Source organism: Xenopus laevis, chromosome 6S (genome assembly GCF_017654675.1).
Source record: "Xenopus laevis strain J_2021 chromosome 6S, Xenopus_laevis_v10.1, whole genome shotgun sequence".
In the NCBI taxonomy this organism is placed as follows: Eukaryota; Metazoa; Chordata; class Amphibia; order Anura; family Pipidae; genus Xenopus; species Xenopus laevis.
In genome coordinates this window covers 41,006,549-41,027,291 of record NC_054382.1, presented here as the reverse complement: position 1 = coordinate 41,027,291, position 20,743 = coordinate 41,006,549, and positions in this window count along the sequence as shown.

Here is a 20,743-nt window from a genome sequence, read left to right as displayed (position 1 = left end):
CCCCCAGTGCGGCACATAGTGATGGGCCAGCATCTGCCAAAAAGAGTAGTATATCATCTGCACATCAATGCAACGTTCTATTTTATGTTGCCCAGTATGATTCCTTTGACTAGGGGTGTCTGTCTTAATTTTGCTGCCAGTGGTTCAATTGCCAATGAAAATAGGAGGGTGACAAAGGGCAGCCCTGCCTAGTTCCCTTCCCTAATTCAAAAACTACAGACAGGGTATTGTTGACCAGGACTTGGGCGATATGTTTTTTATACAGCAGCTTGATCCAAGTAATGAAGTTGGGACCACAGCCTAATTTCTCTAGGCTCTGCCACAGGTATGACCAGTTTACCAAATCAAAAGCTTTGGTTATGTCCAAAGATGCTACTGCCCCAGTGTTTTTGCACTGCCGAGCCAATTGAATGTGTGTGTATAAGCATCTTACGTTAATGGAAGTAGTTTTTTTGGGCATAAAGCCAGTTTGGTCAGGGTGTATAAGGGACATGATGACTTTTATTATTCTGTTAGCCAGTACTTTTGCAAGTATTTTGGCTTCAGTATTAATCAAAGATATAGGCCTATAAGATTCACAGGAGTATGGGTCTTTTCCATCCTTGAGTATAAGAGCAAATATAACCCTGTAACATGAGGAGGGAAGTTCCCCTTTAAAAGTTGCATGAGTATATGTATCTAATAATCTGGGGAATATTTGGTTATTAAGTAATCTATACCAGGCAGCCAGTCGGCTGTCTGGACCTGGTATTTTATTTACTGCTCCATGTTTATGTACTGGTTACTGAGTTGGGGGGAATAGATCTGTTTGAAATACTCAGCAAACATGTTGGCCAGAGCTAGCGGTTATCTATAAATAAGTCCCCCGTGTGGTTCCTAAGACCCACTATAACTGCGATCTGGTCTGTTAGCTTTGCCACATATGCTAAGGTTTTACTGTTCTTGTCTAGAGTATAGTCGTTTTTTCCTTGTGTTGTCTGACACCAAGAGGTCTAGCTCTCTCTGGGCCCTGGAGAGTATGCCATGGGTTTCTTTGGATTTGGTGTGGCAATAAGTCTGTTCTGCCTCCAATAGTGTTTTTTTCTGGAGTGTTGATATCTGTCTTTTTTGCCTCCCTGGTTGCATTAAGCAATCAATATACATTTTACAAATAGCCAGGTATATGCATATATAAAATGTAGTTGCCCATCTTACCATTACGTAGTATTCTGGTATTCTTTAAGTTGTATTGTAGTGTTCCAAAAAAGGGCAAACTAGTTATCTGAAAAAGGAAACAGAAATAAACATCAGTAATGTTACTATAGGTTAAACATTGTTGCAAAGAAAACTTTTGCTATTGTTTAATACACCTTGTTGCAAAAATCCCTTAGTTACAGATAGCATTTTACACTCCAGCTATCATTCATACCTTTTGGGTGTAAAGTGTCTAGTCTTTTAATCCAGAACCCTTCCCTTTGTAGTAGGTATTGTCTAATATTACCACCCCTTTGTGGGGGCTGAATAACTTTCTACTACCCCTAGCTACTGCTTTGGCTACATCCCAGACCACTAAGGGTGAGGCTGTGTTTTGGTTAGTATACCAATATTCCCCAAATTCTTTCACACAGGCCTCTGCCACTGCTTTGTCTGTAAGCCATAGCAGGGAATGGTGCCACAATCGTTGACCAGGGGGTGGCAGAATATATTCTAATAAAGGCACCTCGTTATGTCACTTCTGTCACAATGTTTATTAAAAAAAATAAAAAGAACAATAATTTAATAATCACAAACTACCTTTGTTAAAATATAAAAGTATTTTAAATGACTTTGGAGTTCCTTGACCTAAATATAATAGGTAAAATGCAAAACACAGAAAAAAAGGGAAAATTCTTTATACAAGTCAACGTTTTAGTTGTGCTCAGAGAGCCACTAGACATACAAACAACAGTGACCAGTATGCTTAAGTGATTGTGTAAGTGTGAAAATAATCAATGCCATTAGTAGAGTTTAAGCACCAATTTTCAAACATGCATTGTCTTAGGATCTTGATCCAGGACATAAATTCCACAAATCAGACATCCAGATCATCTGTAAAACTTTTGTTATATATTTCTGAAGAGTTATAAATGCATTTAAATAGGTTAGAATTTATGACCATATTCTTGGTGTAGAAGCACATTTGCCTTTTCTTAATTATCAATTGTTGACTAGTTTGCATTCTTTGAATATATCCACATTTGATGCTGCACGTCTATTAACGGGAATAATCTCTAAAATAAACATTACAGTAGCAGAACAGTGAAGGGTCAAAAAATTGTATCCAACAATATTCTGCCCCAATAGATTGTTGTTACCATTATAAAGGAAGCAGTGGTGTATCCACATGTTACTGGGCCCCACTGCAAATTAATTTTAGGGCCCGAACATACCGAGAGGTTGTCCTGTTCTACCAATAGATATCGAAATTGCTCATTATTAGGGATGGGCGGAATTTTTCGCCTTGTTTCGCCGCAAAAATGACACCCATAGATTTGTATGGCGTTGTGCGTCAAAAAAAAGACGCAATAAAATCTCGTTGACATTTTGCAGGTAGCGAATTTTTGGTGAAACTAAAAGGGTCAAATTTGCCCATCCCTACTCATTATTTGGGCCCCCTATACCTCCTGGGCCCCCCTGCAACCACAGGGTCTGCTTCCTTTGTCGTTTCAACCCTGAAAGGAAGTCATGACTACTTCCACTATTATCATTCAAAATTAAACCCAGTTCTTAACATCATAAGAACAGACAATTAATGCTGCTCAACTATATTCAGGGTCGGATTGGGGGGGCCAGGGCCCACCGGGATTGCTGTCCCAGGGCCCCACTCCGGCCCCCGCTCCCCTACTGTGACCCGTGAGTCACTTGGCTTGTATGCGCATCCAGTGCCACGCCCATGCGCAAACAGCACCACTCGGCAACAGACAGTCAGTCCCAATATCAGGAGAGGGGGTCTTGCCCGGCGGGGGCCCATGAGGGCCCACCGTTTTTTTCCAGGTGTCCCGGCTGGCCAGTCCGACACTATATAACCAAGGAATTTTCTAAAGTATAGCAGGCAATTGTTTTGATATTGTGCAGATTAGTTCATCAATGCATTCTAAGAAAGTGCTAATTGCTTCTTTTGACCAACAGCCCAGTTTAGAAAGCTTATGCACAAATGTTCTTTATGCACTAGATTATAAACCTAACACTGCATTATTTCTCACTAGAGCTTTCAAATTCTTTTAGGGATGTATCTATTAGCATTAATTAAAAAGGCAAAAGTGAAATGAGGCTACATGCAAACCAGAGCAATATACAGAGAACAGGTTTTGTGTTAATTACTTATAAATATTGCATTAGTAGCAAAATAATGTAACATGTTATAAAGGGTAAATTATCTTGCTTATTACAATAACGATAACTATTGTAAGCAATTTTAATCAAATGTCCTGATTTATATACACTTAAACAAATGTACTACATCTTGAAAACGAGGCAGCCCATAATATGTCTGTGGCATGCTGTTTTTGGATTTTAACTATTCTCAATAAACAAATGAATGCTGGCTTAGTTGGTGATCCTTGTTTTCAAGATGTTGTATGAGAATCAGCTACGTGGGATTGCGGCTTACGTGTAGCATGCTGGAGCTTTGCATGGGTCGGTATGTGCTCCCACTATTGTTAAGCCCAGGACAAACATAGCATGTAAGAACAGAAGTTGGATAAAAAGAATTAAATAATTGTCAGGTCAATGGAGTCTAATTTGCAAGGCAACATTAGGTTGCCACATTTGTCATGATTGCAAGGAACATAAAAAATGCCACACATCCTGAAGTGAAACTAACCGTTTGCTTGCAAGCAAATCATTAGTTACAAACCCTTATTAAGTACATGCATACTTTCAGAGGGACTGAAATAGATATTTCATATCTTCATATTATTATGTTGATGGCATAGTTTCAAATTATAAGTTGTTGCTTACAAAATCCTATGGTGACATAACAAAAAGTAAAAAATTAAAGCCTTTAATTATGGCTCCTATTATGAGCATTACAAATCAATACACAAGTAAACATTTTCTACTTCATGCCTCAAGGTAGGATGTGCACACCAGGATTTCTCAAACAATAACTTATTTATTAGATCGACTGTTTACCTTAAAAGGTACCAGTACTACTGAGATTAAGGGAGGAACTCCATGATGCGTTTGGTGGAGACACGTCGCCATGAGACAAAACGCTTGTGACGTGTCGGATGTTGTGAAGAAACAGGAAGTGAATGAGAATTGCATGCAAGAACTACATTTATCCGACTGTCGGATGAAAACTACTTCACTTCCTGTTTCTTCACAACATCCGAACGTCGCATGCGTTTCGTCGCATGGCGACGTGTTGGCACCAAGCACATCGTGGAGTTCCTCCCTAACTGGCCCCTGCATTGTTTAAGCCTCAAATTCAGACAGTAAACTGCATTGTTCACACCTGAAATCCCCCTCTAACACCTCCATTTTTCACACACCTAAAGCCCTGCACTGTTCACATGTCATACAAACTACTGGAGGGGCGCCAGCATTGTGTGATTGTCTGTAGTACAGTATGGATTGTTCATCAATTTTTCAGAGTGGTCCTGATATCTTTCCCTGTCTCCTGCTGTATTCTGCCTGCCATTTGCTCCCTGTGTGCGCCATACTCTGTCTGCTCTATGCTCCCTGTGTTTGCCATACCCTGCCTTCCCTATGCTCAATGTATGTTTCCCATACTCTGCCTTCCCTATGCTCCCTGTGTGCCATACTCTGTCTGCCCTATGCTCCCTGTGTGTGTCATACTCTGCCTTCCCTATGCTCCCTGTGTGCCATACTCTGTCTGCCCTATGCTCCCTATGTGTGCCTGCCCTATGCTACCCGTGGCACGTGAGCTTGGTAGGGTTTGTTCTGGGGGTTTGTTACAATTTGGAGATTGTTGTTAGAGGGCCCTAAAGTGTTTAATAATGTGCTGAGGATTGCTGTGTTATCTAAGGGTAGGAGGCAGCATGTGGATACAGGAGTGTGTTTTAACATGACTTACATTTTTTACATATGACTGATATCCCTGCAGTGAGCACCAACTGTTTTTTTTTTTGATGTGTTACAACCATTAAAGGGGACCCGTCACCCCCAAAAAATATTTAAAATCCTATTTTATCACATTAGTCAAACAAACTTTAATTACACTATATAAATTATTTGAATCTTGTTTTCTCGAGTCTGGGAATTCATAACTATAGCAAGCAGGCAGGATCCATTTTGTGTACACTGTTATTAATGCAAGCCTTGAATCATCTCAGAATCTTGTTTGTGCATCAGAATGGGGGACCCAATGTACTTCCCCATGCCCTGGCTACACAATTAAATGGTGAATGTGATGAGAGCAGTGACATCTAGGAAGTGCTACATGGAAAGTGAAAGTAATTGTCTGCCCCGCCTCTATGCTTCAGGCATACAGGAGGGCAGACAATATTTGATTGACAGCTGAGATTTTTAAATGAGCTTAACAGTTATGAATGCTTTGATAAAAAACATAGAAATTGGATTTCATGTTTAATTTGTAAAGGACTTTTATTATACAGATTTTTGTGTCTGGGTGACAGGTCCACTTTAATGTGGACATGGTCTTAAAAGTTCTTGTGGTTACTTTTAACTGTTCTTGTGGGAACTTTTAACACATGCTTGAAGGTGGCATAAACTTTTGCAGCAAATGTGAAAACTTTTTCATTAAGTTTTATTACATGCACTGTACACTATCACAATTAAAGCATTTATTCACATTGAGAACACATTGTGAGCAATTTTTTCGTTAGCGACCAATATTGCATTCCCCCATTTATATTTTATTTTAATTCCTTTTTTTTTGTGCTTTGTGGCCACCCACAGTCAAAACCCCTTTACCATTTAGATGTGACCCTAACCCATCCACTCCCAATCCAAACCGACAAGTCTCCTCTATGGACTCGTGTCTGACCTGACCATCTCTAAAGGGGCTGGGGCAGGCATGCCTAGAAATAAAGGCTTCTGGAGGCAAAAGCCGTCACAGTAAGGTAGCGGTCGAGGAGAGTGTAAGGAAGAGCTCAGCCCAAACCAGCCCACAACCTGGAAATACTGTGTGAATGTCACCTATGTGAATGTTGAACTAACCCAATCTGCGAGTTTCGGGCTGGCCTGCATATCACTATTGTATATGTCCTGATTATTACTGCAGAGGGGTCACTAAATACTTAAAGCTACAAAAGCTGTGTATGGGTAAAAAAAATAAAATAAAATTAGATCCAGAATAAGCTACATGTAAATAAGCGAATCATAATTGCAAACACAAAGATACAAGATAGAAAGATTTTGAGGCAAAACCAAGGGACAGCATATTAACATTAAATATTTGTTAGGCTGGAATTAATTGCACATTTATGCTCTAGGTCAGTGATCCCCAACCAGTGACTCGTGAGCGACATATTGCTCACTAACCCTTTGGCTGTTGCTTCCAGTGGATTCAGTACAGGTGCTTATTTTCAATTCCGGGCTTGGAGGCAAGTTTTGGTTGCATAAAAACTTTGTGTACTGCCAAACAGAACCATCTGTATGCTGCCAGTCCACATAGGGGGCATTGCTTATGCATTTTGTACTTAACAGGTTAAATTTTCTTTATGAGCCCATCAAAATTCAACTGTGGTAAACTCACTACAGATGATATGGGGTTCACGTGTGCATGTCCCAGATCATCAGCTTATGTAAAGTAAATAATTCTTCTCTCGTGAGGGAATCAAGCCATGATATTTTTAATTATTAAATTCTAATATTTCAATTGTTAATATGAAAAATAGCAAATATTTTGTGTGCCTGCAAATTCAAACATAAAGGTAATGCAAACGCAGCACTTTAACCACTAAGTCACACCTCCCCTTCAGGTTTATGTGAAGTTGGCTGTATTTCCACATGCAGGGAGGTAAACAAGTTACTGAGGTCTTAATGCAGGTTTATGGTTTTGTAAACTCGTCTGGCACATTTACATTAGAATATGTTTTCCCAGAAAGGTGATAAAATTGTTTTTTATTATTGTATGCCCATGATCATGTATATACATTGGTGTACATATACTGTAGTAGCTTGTAGATGCCTAGGGGCAAATTTACTAAAGGGCAAAGTGACTAAATTCGCCAGCAAAGGAGGTAGACTCTAACGCTACTTCGCACTCTAACGTCAGGCAAATTTTAACTCTGGCGAATGGACGTAACTACGCAAATTCACTAAGATACAGATTTTACTGAACGTTATCTCTTGCACCAGACCTGCCTTTGCCACCTCAGACCAGCCCAAGTGCAATAGAGTAGATAGCAGTTCCTCCAAAAAAAGTTGAACATTTTTCCAAGTTCCAAGAAAAGCTGGCGTTTTTTACTTTTTACAGAGTTATAGGCTGCAAAAGATTGTAAATTTTTTTTGGGGTTCCCTCCTTCCCCCCTAACCTATGGCACCTAAACTATACAGTGAGCACATGTGTAGGGTAATATAACACCTCTATTTTATTTTATTAAGGTTCCCTGGCCTTGTGTAGTGTAATGTAGTTACTGCAACATATACGTCCGTTGTACTTTAACTTCACGCTGTATGCTAATTAGGCATTGCTAGCGTAACTTCGAACTGCTTATCGTATTATCTATAGCACAACTTTGCAAGCCTTCAGAACCCTGGACGCAACTTTGGATTTTCAAGAATTATCGTTGTCCTGGCGATTCTACGCCTGGTGAAGTGTGGCGATGTGAGTGAAGCCTTTGCTGCCGCAATTTCGGAGGTAAGTAAATTTGCTTTACTCACTGTCAAAAAAAGGCTTGTTCACCAGCAGACATGGCCGCCATGAAAGATTACATCAGGAAGGAAGGAGGAAGTGCCACAATACACAGAATTGGAGATAAGACCAACCCATAGTACAACAATAAGTTGGTATTAAGTAAGAGGGTCACTTAAGAGACTCAATAGGTAGTGTGTGTAGTAGGCCAGTAAATGCACATCAGTCTATATAGAAAATAAGCTATCATAAAATGTAAGACTTTGGAAGTTATGGAAAAGTTTCCTGATCGTAAAATTTCACAGTCAGATGGGCAAATTCACTAATGGGCGAATTTTTGCAAGCGACCACTTCACCACACTCTGTGCCACTTTGCCAGGCACAAATTCATTACCACTACGCTAATTCACTAAAATGCGAAGTTGCGTCTCAGCAGACGAACGCTGGCGAACTTTCACATTTGCGTTTCATAGCGAATTTTTGCTAGCGTTCATTTCTACCTTGCGAAACTTCGCTAGCACTCTTGCGCTTAGGTTAATTTGAATAGGACGGGTACCTAAAAGTTGTATGGATGACTTTAATAGTAACGTTGGTGCAAATGTTTGAAGTGCCTACATTTTAAAATAAATGTCCAATGTGTCATAATAAAGACAGAAGAGATCCTCTAATGCCCTAGACATGAGCCCACCCTTATATAAATGTGGCATGCCCCTTAAATTAGCTAAAAAAAATTCACACTTTAATAGTTTGGACTTTTGAAGGCAATCAGCTTCAAAAAAGAAAAGTCGCCAGCGTTTTTGACAACTTTAATACATTTCCGGCATACAGGATATGATGTCATTGACATAAGATTGAGGAAGATGTTGCTTTGTTTTATCAGTTCATCTGGTCTGAGGTGGCGACGTGAACTCTGCTGAAAAAGGTAACGTTCAGTAAAAATCGCACTTTACTGAATTTGCAGAGTAATGGCCTTTCGCGAGAGCGAAAAGTCGTCTGGCAATAGAGTGAGAACAAACGCTAGCAACGGTCTCGTTCACTAGCGAATTGTTAGTAAATTGACTATGTCCCTGCGGATGAGATTTCTGGCGTATAGTCACTAGCGACGACCATTTCGTCCTTAAGTGAATCTGCCCCAGAGGCTGATTGCTTTTACAAAGGTCATTCAACTCACTCAATAAAGGGAATTTGTGCCTAATAGATGTTTTGAGTAGCAATGAAATATTGCAGTAAAATTATGCTTTTACAGACCTTTTCTCAAATTAGCAGTTTGGACTTAATTTTGGGTGCCTGGCAAATACACCCTGAAAAAAAAAACCATGTCTTCTTCTTCTTTGGCTGATAGAACATTGTTGTATGACTTCTAATATCCTTATTTTGTACATTTAGGAAGTTATTTAAATATTTATTAATATATTTATTAATACTATTTATTAATAATTAATTTAGTGGAAAAAAAACGTATTTTTCAATATTTATTATACCCTGAGGATGGAAAAAGTCAGAATCCAAAAATCCTCCATCTCAGATCTCAGTCAATGGGAGAGTTTCCTATGCTATTTGGAAATGTCTGCGTTGGATTTAGCAAAAAATCCGTCTATTTCCGGCTTTTCGGGCAAAAACCTGAACAATTCGGCCTTTTCGCTCGATTTTAGCAAATTTGTCCCTGATCCGATTAAAACGTGCTTTTTTAATAATAAATAAGTTCCAATTGTGGATTCTAGTTTGGTCAGCCTTTTTTTTATTTAAATACTAAGAAATACGAAGAAAAATTTGGATTTTGATAAATAAGGCCCCCCCCAAGTTTCAATAATTCATGTTACCAAAATCACTAAGCACCAATTATAGCTGATTACATCACTAATCACTGTTTAAAAGGATATATTTTATAGGTCAGATCTTGCGTATTATATATAACTATTCTTTTACCCTATGACCTCTAAATGCTAATATAATGTAGGAATCAGAATTTTCATTTACATTTATATCTCATTTTACATGGAGAGGAAAAAAGTGAAAAGAAAAGAAAAATCAGTGTTGTGAGATGCATGTTTTGGAGCATTTTATAAAGATTTTCTCCTTTGTCATAATGTTGTATGACATTAGAGTGGAACACCTTTATCTTGATATCTTGTACTCCACAGCTCACTCTTGTTATTGAAAGAAATAAAAACCTTTTCTTGATGTTTTCCTATTTGCTCCCTGGTTGCCCCACCTTGCCCTTAGGATTCTGCTGTTTAGAAGATAAAATCATCTCGAGGGAGCTTACATGTTATGTGCTTCTCAAGAGTTTCCAGAGACGTTTTCTGATTTTAACACCATAAAGTGCCTTTTTCTGTCATGCACTTTGGAAATGATGCAGGATGGCAGGAGAAACAAGAGCGAGATGCTGTGGGAAAATCTTTTTTAACTCTCTAAAATTTACAAAGCATATTAAAGAACATTGTGTGCACTTTGCCAACTAAAGCAGTAAATTGTACATACTGATTCACCGTGGGCAATATGGCAATTCCTAAAAATAAAGGATTTAAAGTTTATGTATTCATTTTCTGCAATCAAAAGTCTTAGAAAGTGAGCTACAAGGAAAATGTACACATGTTTTTATGCAGGATAGGATAAGGCTCACTTAACAACAAAAGTGCTATGGGCAAAGTGTAAAATTGTACACAAACCTCAATGCTTTTTAACCACCATGCAACACTTTCCCCAGGATTCCAATGTAATAGCAGGTGAATACAAATTAATAACAATGGCACACCAATGCCATTAATGCTTTATTTAATTGACTCCATCACATCATGAAAAGGATTTACCAAATGGTTACTACTCAATTTGGTGCCTTGGGCTGGATACAATTTGGTGTTTGGCCACAATGACGCTGGAACTTCTAGGTAGATTCGCTCTAGGTTGTTCAGGTTAGTCAGACAATGCTTCTGCTGCAGATCAGTTTGAATTTAGGGATTTGACTGTGCCATTGAAAAACAATCATTTTTTTGTTCTTGAACCAGTCTGCTGTTATTTAGGCCTTATGTTTGATATCATTGTCCTGCCAAACGATTAGCTTTCATACTACCCCTCCCCCCATTCTGTTTGAAAAAGATGCCCTCTCTGTTAATGGAAAACAAATCCACATTATGGTGGTGCTACCATCATCCTTCACCTCAGGCATGGTGTTTTCAGAGGTTTGGACATACAAACAAAAATGAGTGAAGGGCACTCCAAATAGTCAATGGGTTAATTTTCAATAAAGGTGCAACATAGCCCCAGACCACTCCCAAGTAGAGGACACAGTTATACTATTGTAAATATGTATAGGGCATGCACACTCAAATAAATATAACCATATTCACACAGTGGTATTCTTAATAAACTTTCTTCATTAGTTTTACAAACAGTTTGGTTCAAAAGTTTTCATATATTGAGAAAAAATTCCCCTTTAGAGAATTCCCCATCATAAAGGCTTCTCGCCGAAACGTCGGGGCAAGGATGTCTGCTCACTTGTTAGGCTCGATGCATGCATTGCGATATTGTGGTATGTAAATGCTCAAACATTTTTTCTAAATATGTGAAAACTTTTCTCCACCATGGAGCGATCCACTTCCGTCTTCTTCTTTCTTCAAACTTCCCAGGGCAAACGCATGCGCAGTTGAACAAAATAGTTGTGCAAAGAAGGAAGAAGATCGATCAGTGGACTTCTGTACCAGCTCAAGGCAACTATAGCCTTTTAGCAATAAGGATCTGTGAATCTGAAAATGTCTTCAGGAGCTCTCCATCTTCCCTTCTATTGATTCATACCACATGATGCCAGTAACATGAGCTTGGGGGCTGCTAAAATATACTCTTTATACTGTAGAAGTTGGAGGTAATATATCCTGGATGGCAGATATATAGCTCTCTTCTTTAGATTTTGACCTATCCCTTTACGAGTCACATCTTTGAGAGACACCACAGGGTTAAAGGACAAGGAAAGGCAAAAAAAATACAATCCCATTTTTACTTTCTTTAATGAAAAAGAAACCTATCTCCAATATACTTTAATTAAAAAATGTGTACCGTTTTTTATAAGAAACCTGATTGTATGCAGTGAATTCTCCCTTCATTTGCTGCTGTGGATAGGAATTGTCAGACGGTCCCTAACTGCTGAGCAGGGAAACAATCATACTTATGAACAGCAGGGGGAGCCCCCGCCTTACTTCCCAGCCATGCAGAATTCAAGCAGCTTTGTTTATGACGATCCCTAAGCAGCCCAGACCACACTGAGCATGTGCACTTAGTCTTAGTCTTGCAAAAATGTATAACAAAGTTACAAGATGACAGCCCCATGTGGCCAACTTTGAAAGCATAAATCATTTGTTTGATTAGGCTTTGTGGTGCAGTAAGTTTATTATACAAAATACAGCATTTTTAGCCTTATTCTATTTTAGACTTTCCTTGTCCTTTAACCAGGCAGAGGTGTGGGCTGGACATCCAAGAGGTGTTTTAAAGAAGTGAGCAGCAGGTTAATGTGTGTGAGAGTAAAATCTGATTCACAATACACCTGCTGAATTTACTGAGACCAGCCTGTTTGGTTCTGACTTCATATTGGATACTTTTCTGCTAAAATAAGCAAAACTCTGTTGCGTTGGACTTTTGTTGTTGAACACGAGCTCTTTACTGTTGCCATTTTACTGCTGCTGGAAAGCCCTTTTGATTTCAAAATAAACAGGCTGTTTGTCCTTTACTCTGGAGTAGCCTGCATTTATGGTGCTAATCCCAGCATGATCCCCCCCCCCAAAACTTCACAATATTTAGAGACATATTTATATATATTTGTGTAAAACTTAATTCGCTGACAAAACAGAATAAAAAAATGGCAAAGGTGTGTGTAACTTTACACCATGCAGACACCAGATTTGACGTTGTTATTTGACATTGCTTCTGGCGGAAGTTACATAAGAAAAAATGTGTAAAAATGTATTAATGTGTAGTGTATTACCCTGCCATTTTTTTACACAGCATAATAAATATGCCCCTTAGAATATAAAAGACACAATACAAGGCTGATTAGTAATAAATTCAGATTTTTATTATGGCAGCTCAGAAACCAGTGCAATTTGCATCAGCATTCAAAAATAAGACAGGTAGCTTCTTGACATCTTAATGAGATGTAGCCATGCCAGTTCTATGACTTTTTTGCTTGAAGATTTGCAATGACTCCTAAGCTTAACTTCTCCACAACTGCCCAGAGCCCTCTGAGCATGTGCATGTCACTGGCACTCCTGACGAAATCCAAGATGTGGATTAGAGATATGATGAATCTTTAGGCTGGTAAACTAAAGCTTAACTAATGAAGTAGCTAGAAATGTTATACATTATGTTTTGGGCTTCTGTACCAGCCCAAGGCAACCACAGGCCTTTAGAAGTAAAGATCTGGGACTCCAAAGATGCCCTAGTAGCTTCCCATCTTCTTTTCTGCTGATTCACTACACATGCTCTGTGTTGCTGTCACTTACAGAGCTTAGGGACCCGCTCACAATATACAGTACACATAGAATAGAAATGTCACAATACCAGGCCGATTATTAATTAATACAGATAATTACTACATGGCATCACAGAAACCAGTGCAACTAGCATCAGAATTTAATAATCAGCCCTGTAGCATCAGTTTATATTACAGACAAACCTCCTTTTCTGCTTTATCATTTTCAACGACCCCTAAGCTCAGCTTCTCAACAGCTGCTCAGAGCCCACTGAGCATGTGAGTGTCTCAGACACTTTCCAAGATGGTGACCCCCAATGACAAGTTTGAAGTCCTGGATCATTGCTGCTATTGACAAGCTGAAATTTTAGGCTGGTGCAATAAGTTCAGTATGTAAAATATGGCATTTTTAGCCGTATTCATTTTTAGGGTTTAGCTCCTTTAAATTATACTATAAATATATTATAAAATACAGCATTTCTGCATTATGAAATTAGATATGCATTGAGAATATTTATGGAAACGTACAAGCAAGCACAACAGGCTGGGAAGCTTGCAAAAGCTGAAATGTATCTAAACATTACCCACAAAGCACCTTTTGAACTCCTACACTTTGCCACTTCTGCAACCTTCACCTACATGGCTCTTTCACTACAAAGTCTTCTTCATTTGCAGTCCTATCAACTCTTATTTAACCAATGTGAGAAAATGAGACGACTGCAAATCTAACACATTTTCTAAAGGGTAACAGAAACGGTAAGGCCCCAGAGCATGAAGTTAATGAAAGAAGGTTTGGGGTGGCAGGAAAACTATATGTCAGACGTCTCCTTATTTCAGAAAAGGCTGAGAAGTCAAATCTTGTCGGGTCCAATCCCAACTTTTCAGTAGGACCAGGATGGCGTATTGTTCGGTCCTAGCAGTGTGTTACATGGAGATCATTTGGAATAGCTCTTATCTTAATCGTAGGGTTTTTATGACATTTTGACTGTTAAAATAATTACATTAATTATGTTTAGAAACATATAGAAAAAAGCCACAATAATAACAAACAGGCCAACACAACCTGAAACATTTAATTATGGGCCAGTATTTGGACAGTTTGCTAATTAGACCTAATGAATAAAGAGATCGTTATGTAGCCAACAAGGCCTGATTTTTTTTGACACAAATGTAAATGCTACAGACTGGCGTTTATAAACCAGGGCTTCTAATCAGGAGTAATAGTGATGCTATTCTGTGAGCTCATTCACACCTATTTTTAAAGCTGTCTGATTTAGTGAGCTGGAAACTGCTGGAATTTTTATTTGATGTGACTTTCTATTCCACAAAGGTTGGTGAAAATTGTGCTACTCAACTATTTATGGCTTAGATTTGATTGGTCCTGACTATAACCACACAAATACTAGTTTTATCTAAGTCCAAAAACTGAGTCCAATTAAATGCTGTTGGGAATTAATGGACTGATGGACTGAGTGTGCTCAGTCTTGGTTTGCTAGTGAGAGAGGAATATTAGCTGGTCTGTATTTATAGTTGCTAAAAATGCTAATCACAGCATCCAGAAGAAATGTCCAACATATTTCACCTTGAGATCTGGATGACAAAAGACCAAGTCATTATTATGGAAGCCCTTATGCTTCTGAACCAGCAAACCAATCCTGATCACTGTACACTGCCCTGTACTGATGAGACACATAAGGGGTTATGTAATAAAAGACACTAAGTTTGCCTGGGAGCAGTAACCCACAGCAACCAATCAGCAGGTAGCATTTACTGATCACCTGCTTCAAAGCAAACATCTTATTGGTTGCTATGGGTTACTGCTCCTGGGCAAATGAAGTGCCTTTTATTACATATGGGGGACAGTGCTCTGCAAGGCAGTGTCTGGGTCTAACTTATCAGTGATGTGGGTATTTTCTATTTTCTGTAAATGCAGACAATCAGTGTAACCCTAATTTGGGCTAAAATAGGCCGTGTCCAGCTGAACAGTACAGCAAGGGTTACATTTGACATGCAAGGCAGGGCCTTCGAAGGGTTTAAGGTAAGAAGGAAAAGTATAGTTGAACTACAACTTAGACTATGGTGCTTAAAAATAAAATAAAGGACACCATGAGGTTCTTGCAGCAAACAATATAACACGTTTTATTGTCCAAGACAATAGATCCACAGGGTTAATAATTACATCCACAAAGGCAAGGCGTTTCAGATGTTAATATGCCAGGACTAGCGATGGGCGAATTTATTCACCAGACGCGAATCCGCAGAGAATTTGTGCGTTTCGCCGCCTGCGAATAAATTCATAAATTTGGAGTGAAAATTCATTGCTGTCAAATTTTTTTTCGACGCCGGCGACAGTTCAGACGCTGGCGCAAATTTTGACACCGGCGACAGTTAACGGACGCCAATTGACTTTAATGGGCGCCAGCGTAAACTTTGATAATCAGTGTTTCGTGAATTTTGCGAAATTCGTGGAGAAGCCAAACGGGACAAATTTGCCCATCACTAGCCAGGACAGTTAGGCAGAGACAGCGAGATGTGAAACCATGTGGAAGTCATAGGGTGGCTGAAGGAATCCCTCTAGGATGGAATGCCAAGGTGTGTTCCAGGTCCCATACAGTGGAATAATCAGGGAGAATATATCTAAAGCCTGATTCCCTATCCAGCTGTGGTCCCTGCACTATAGGAAGACACCGAGCCTTGTAGAAGCACAGAACTACTCATGCTTTTTAACCTTTCTATCTCATTCTCCTAGAGAGTGCTATTAAGGATCTGACCTGTCACTGGCTGGCCTCATTCACAGGATCCTTGCTTCCCGACTTATCTAGACTAGACGTACTGTTTCCTCTAGGGCAGAACAGCTTTACTGGGTCTTGGTGTAACCAGGCTCCCTGGAACAGATCTAGTTGGATCAGCAACCAGAAGCCAAAAGAGAAAGGTCCACCTCTAACCAGTAACTTTTTTACAGTCTGGCAGGAAGTGGTCACAAGGCCAGTAGGCCAATAATATAAATATGTAAATTAGATAACTAGATGCATGGGCATCTGCCCAGCAGCTATGGAAATAATGAAGTGTAGGGATTTAAAGCCATAGAGACATTAGTAAACCCATGGGTCCCTACATTAACAAAAATATTTTTTTTAATTTTTCATTTGGGGTTCTACCAATTTACCCATATAACTTAGAGAATAAGCAGAGCTTCAGTGCCTTGTGGAGAAAATGCTGGGAGGCCTGACTCCAAGGAAATGCATGGTCTACCTGGCTGATATTGCTGTTTTTGGCTGTACTTTGGTGAACCAAGCTAACTTATTATTTGGTGTACTTGAGCACCTTAAGATGTCAATAGATTTATGCAGGCTGGTCCTTAAATCTGTATTGTAGAGGGAATTGTACTGACCCAGAAAAATTGGAGACCATCTTGCTGGCCACGTCATTCTTCATCATCCTCATCATTTATTAATATAGCACTAGCAAATTATGCACTTTACAATAATTTGTAACACACATGGGCCTTCCACCGATTTAACAAACAGAGTAAAAAAGTAGGATTAGAGGGCCCTACTTGCAAGAGCCTACAATCTTAAGGACTGAACTAAGATCTTTCTTGGGATTCTGTTTTGAATGTTTCTTTAGGATATTCCCAATAGTTTGCTGGGTGGGCAGCACTATCAATGCAAGATTCAATTCAATGATAACCTGGCCAAATTTGGCTACATGTTTTTGCACTTGCAATTTCTGTCACTGATCAACTAAACAGAGCAATGTCCTCCCTTCTCATATGTCCGGTGTACTTATTATCCTTTATATAGCACAACATGTTCTGTAATATGCTGGTGGGAACAGCACAATGGGTATGTCTCATGTGGGATTTAGATCTCCTTTAAATACTTTTGACTTGCATGCATGGTGAGCCTGTGATTCCCTGTAAACTGGCCTCAGGCCTTTTTGAAGTTTAACGTTTTCAGCAATGCAGGGGTTACTTTAAATGTCATAGGCTACATTTTTATTCTTGGATATACATCTTTTCTGTAAATCCCCACTTACACATCTAATATTGTCAACACCTAAAAAACCTACTTTATTATTCAATATCCCTTCACTTTGCATTATTGTCAGAGGAGCAGAAAGGGCAACTATTGATTTTAAATTTGGGCCATCTTATATACTATCCTGGCTTTAGCTATCTATTCAGCTGATGTTGTTTTTCATTATAACAAAATTGTTGCAAAGACAAATTTAAATTGCTCTTTATCCCATTCATCAGAAGCTTTTTACTGCTGTCATTTGTATAATATTGTCATGAGTTGCTCCCTTATACTAACCATATACAAGGTGTTTTAGTAGCCTCAGACTTCAGATTATGACTTGGAAATACATCATTTTAATAAAAGGCAACTTGTGAGATTAAACAGTGTTTAAATTGCCACTATGCTTAGTACACCTTAAAATTCAGGTATACAACCTGTTAACCAGAATGCTTGGGATTTTTTTGTGATCTTCCCGTAATTTGGATCACAATAACTTAAGTCTGCTTAAAATAATTTAAATATTAATAAAACCCAGTACGATTATTTTGCTTTTAATAAGTATTAATTATATCTTTGTTGGGATTTAGTACAAGGTACTGTTTTATTATTACACAGAAAAAAAGGAAATCATTTAAAAAATGTTTTAGTTATTTGATTATAATACACAAAAGTCATGAATAGCCTGTAAATGATATCCTTATTAATGGCTCTTAGTGATGTCATTTTTGTCACATAACTCACTAAAACTTGTGCATTATAATAAATAAAGTACCCCTTGTTGGAAAATATGAGGATAGTAGAAGTAACCTTGGAGTTCCATGACTTGTATAGAAGCACGAGGTTGTTTTATATTGTCATGGAACATCAAGGTTACTTCGCCTATCTTTATATTTTACAATAGGGGACGTCATTCACTATAAAATGTCTATTGGGGATGGCCTTCCCATAATTCATCTCATCTTTAAACACATTTCCATAGAAGCCATAATGCACATTCTATTTACTAAAACAAACACACTGTAAGGGATAATGTAGGGGGTGCTGTGGAGGCAGCAGGAGGAAAGCAAGTCTTTTAGGCAAGAGCTCGCTGAACCCACAGGACACAGACAGGAAAAGGGCAGGAACAAGGTGATGAGTCAGACTGGAAGAGGTGCAGGGTGGAACAGGACAGAGAGGGCGAAGATTAGGACTGGACTAGACAGGATAAAGAAGGCGAAGGTCAGGACAGGAACAGACTGTATGGGACAGGACAGTGCGGGCGTAGATTATATCAAACTGGGGATAGAGTGCAGAAGGAGACTGGAGCAGAAGGAGAGGATGGGAGCAGAAAGGCAGGAAGGCAGGAAGGCAGAAGACTGGATATCGAGACAGGTTAGGTACAAGGCAAAATAGAAAGCAGGAATCAGGAACAGGCAAGGTGAGATTGATTCAAGGTGGGTACTAGGTAAGGTCAGGTTTGGAGGAGCAGAGCAAGATTCAAAATAGCAAGGATAGCTGGGCAGGGCAAGGTCAAAGCAAGGTTAAAGCAAAGAAAGATCAAGGTTTAAAGCAAAACCGGAGCAGACCTGGAAGGATGATGGTAAGGAAGATCAAGACAAGGTTCAGAGCCAGGCAGGACAAGACAGGGAAGAGTTCAGACAAGACAAGGAAAGGAGGCTAGAGCAGGAACCCTTAGCTAGGGACAATGCCACACTGCTAGTTTAGGAAGCCAATGCTCAGGCAAGGAGTGTTCGGAGGGCTGGCCTTAAATAGGGCAAAGTCAGCCCTGATTGTCTGACTACAACCAATCAGGCTGCTGCTAGGCTGGGACTGCAATGGCCAGGTAATATATAGTGAGCAACCCTACAGGCTGCTCACCTGGCCCATAGAGCCAGAAACCCAAAGGTCCTTGGCTCGAATCCCAGCAGAACCTGATACACACTGTAATGTGATTCTAAACTAAAGCCCTAATGACACTAGATTAGCAAAATTCTTAAACCATTTCTTTTAAGATGTCTGAATAAATATAGATTTGCATTGATTATTTTCATCAAAAGGCTGTGTTTGTCTGTGTTCTGAAAGAAGTGAGAAGGACAAGCATCCACTTCTCCATGAGAGCTTCTAAAGAATAGCATGCCAATAGATGTCACACTTTTGGCCTCTTTAGCAGCATAAGTGCTAGGGTAGAATGCCATGAGCGTTTTTAGTTGGGTCGATGCCCGCCGAAAAAATGCATGCGACAAGTCGGATGGAGTTGCAGGTGTCAAGATTCTAACTGAACTGAATGAAAAGTAGCAGGTAAAAAATACATTACATCCGACTCGACTATCGGATGTGGACGCAGAAAGCAGCTTCTTCATCCGACAATCGGACCGCGTAGTTGTTACCTCCGGCTTTTCATTCAGCCCAATTATATCTTGACGCGTGCGACTCCATCCGACTTGTTGCGTACGTTTTGTTTTCGGGCGTAGATCCGACGAAAACACTTTTGGAGTTCTACCACTTATGAATGAAAGTCACCTAAAGCACAAGGCATTTAACCAGTTTTATACCTCCAATACCTCAACCAAATCACAGGTGTACCCTGGGGAAACCTTAGCTTAAAAACATATCATTTGCTTAGTTTAATAAAAAGCTGATGTTGCACAGTGTTCCATCTATTAATATGTGGATTTTCGTTTTGTAATATGGCTTTGATTAAGATGCAAGAAGGGAATAAAATATTTCTCTTTTAATGCACTAAATAAAGAATTTACTTGTTTTTAAGACAAAAGTTCCCAGGGTGCACCTGTGATTTGTTTGAGGCATTGGATGCATAAAACTGCCTAAATGTGACACAACAGGAATATAATCCCATTTTCTTGATACATCCAAAATGCCCACAGACACCAATATTTCACTACTTTTGTATATTTTGTAAACACAAACATATTATTCACAGTACTACAGTGTTCCCCTTGCCTTCAAAAAGATTTGTCTATTGATAATAATTGCTGATCATTCAAAATGAAAAATCCAAAAGCTATAAGAGGTCATTGGATCACACAAGACTATAATGTCATTGGATAACATAAGGCTGCACTAGCACTTCTGTGTAGCAGCTGAACCAGACCATTGACTATAGGCCAACAGGTCAGATAAGTTCAATTTCGTATTTGAACTGATCTAATGAAGGGTGACATGTGAGCATCAGAACTATTGTGTTTCAGGGTGCACCAGTACATTTTAGGTTCTCTACCCTCTCGGTAGCCTCTTTCGGAAAGTTCATTGTCCACAAAATTGTACAAAAATCCAACCGATTAGTCCAGTCAAGTAGTGCAATGGGAAAATCATAATGAAATACGTTTGGCATGGCTTTGAGTTCGCTGTCTTGGCAACAATATGCCAGTCCCATGACAGAATTACACTGCACAATAAATGCATTCTTTATTTTCTACTTTCAAATATAGGTTTTAATTTAATGCATTTGCCATTAATTTA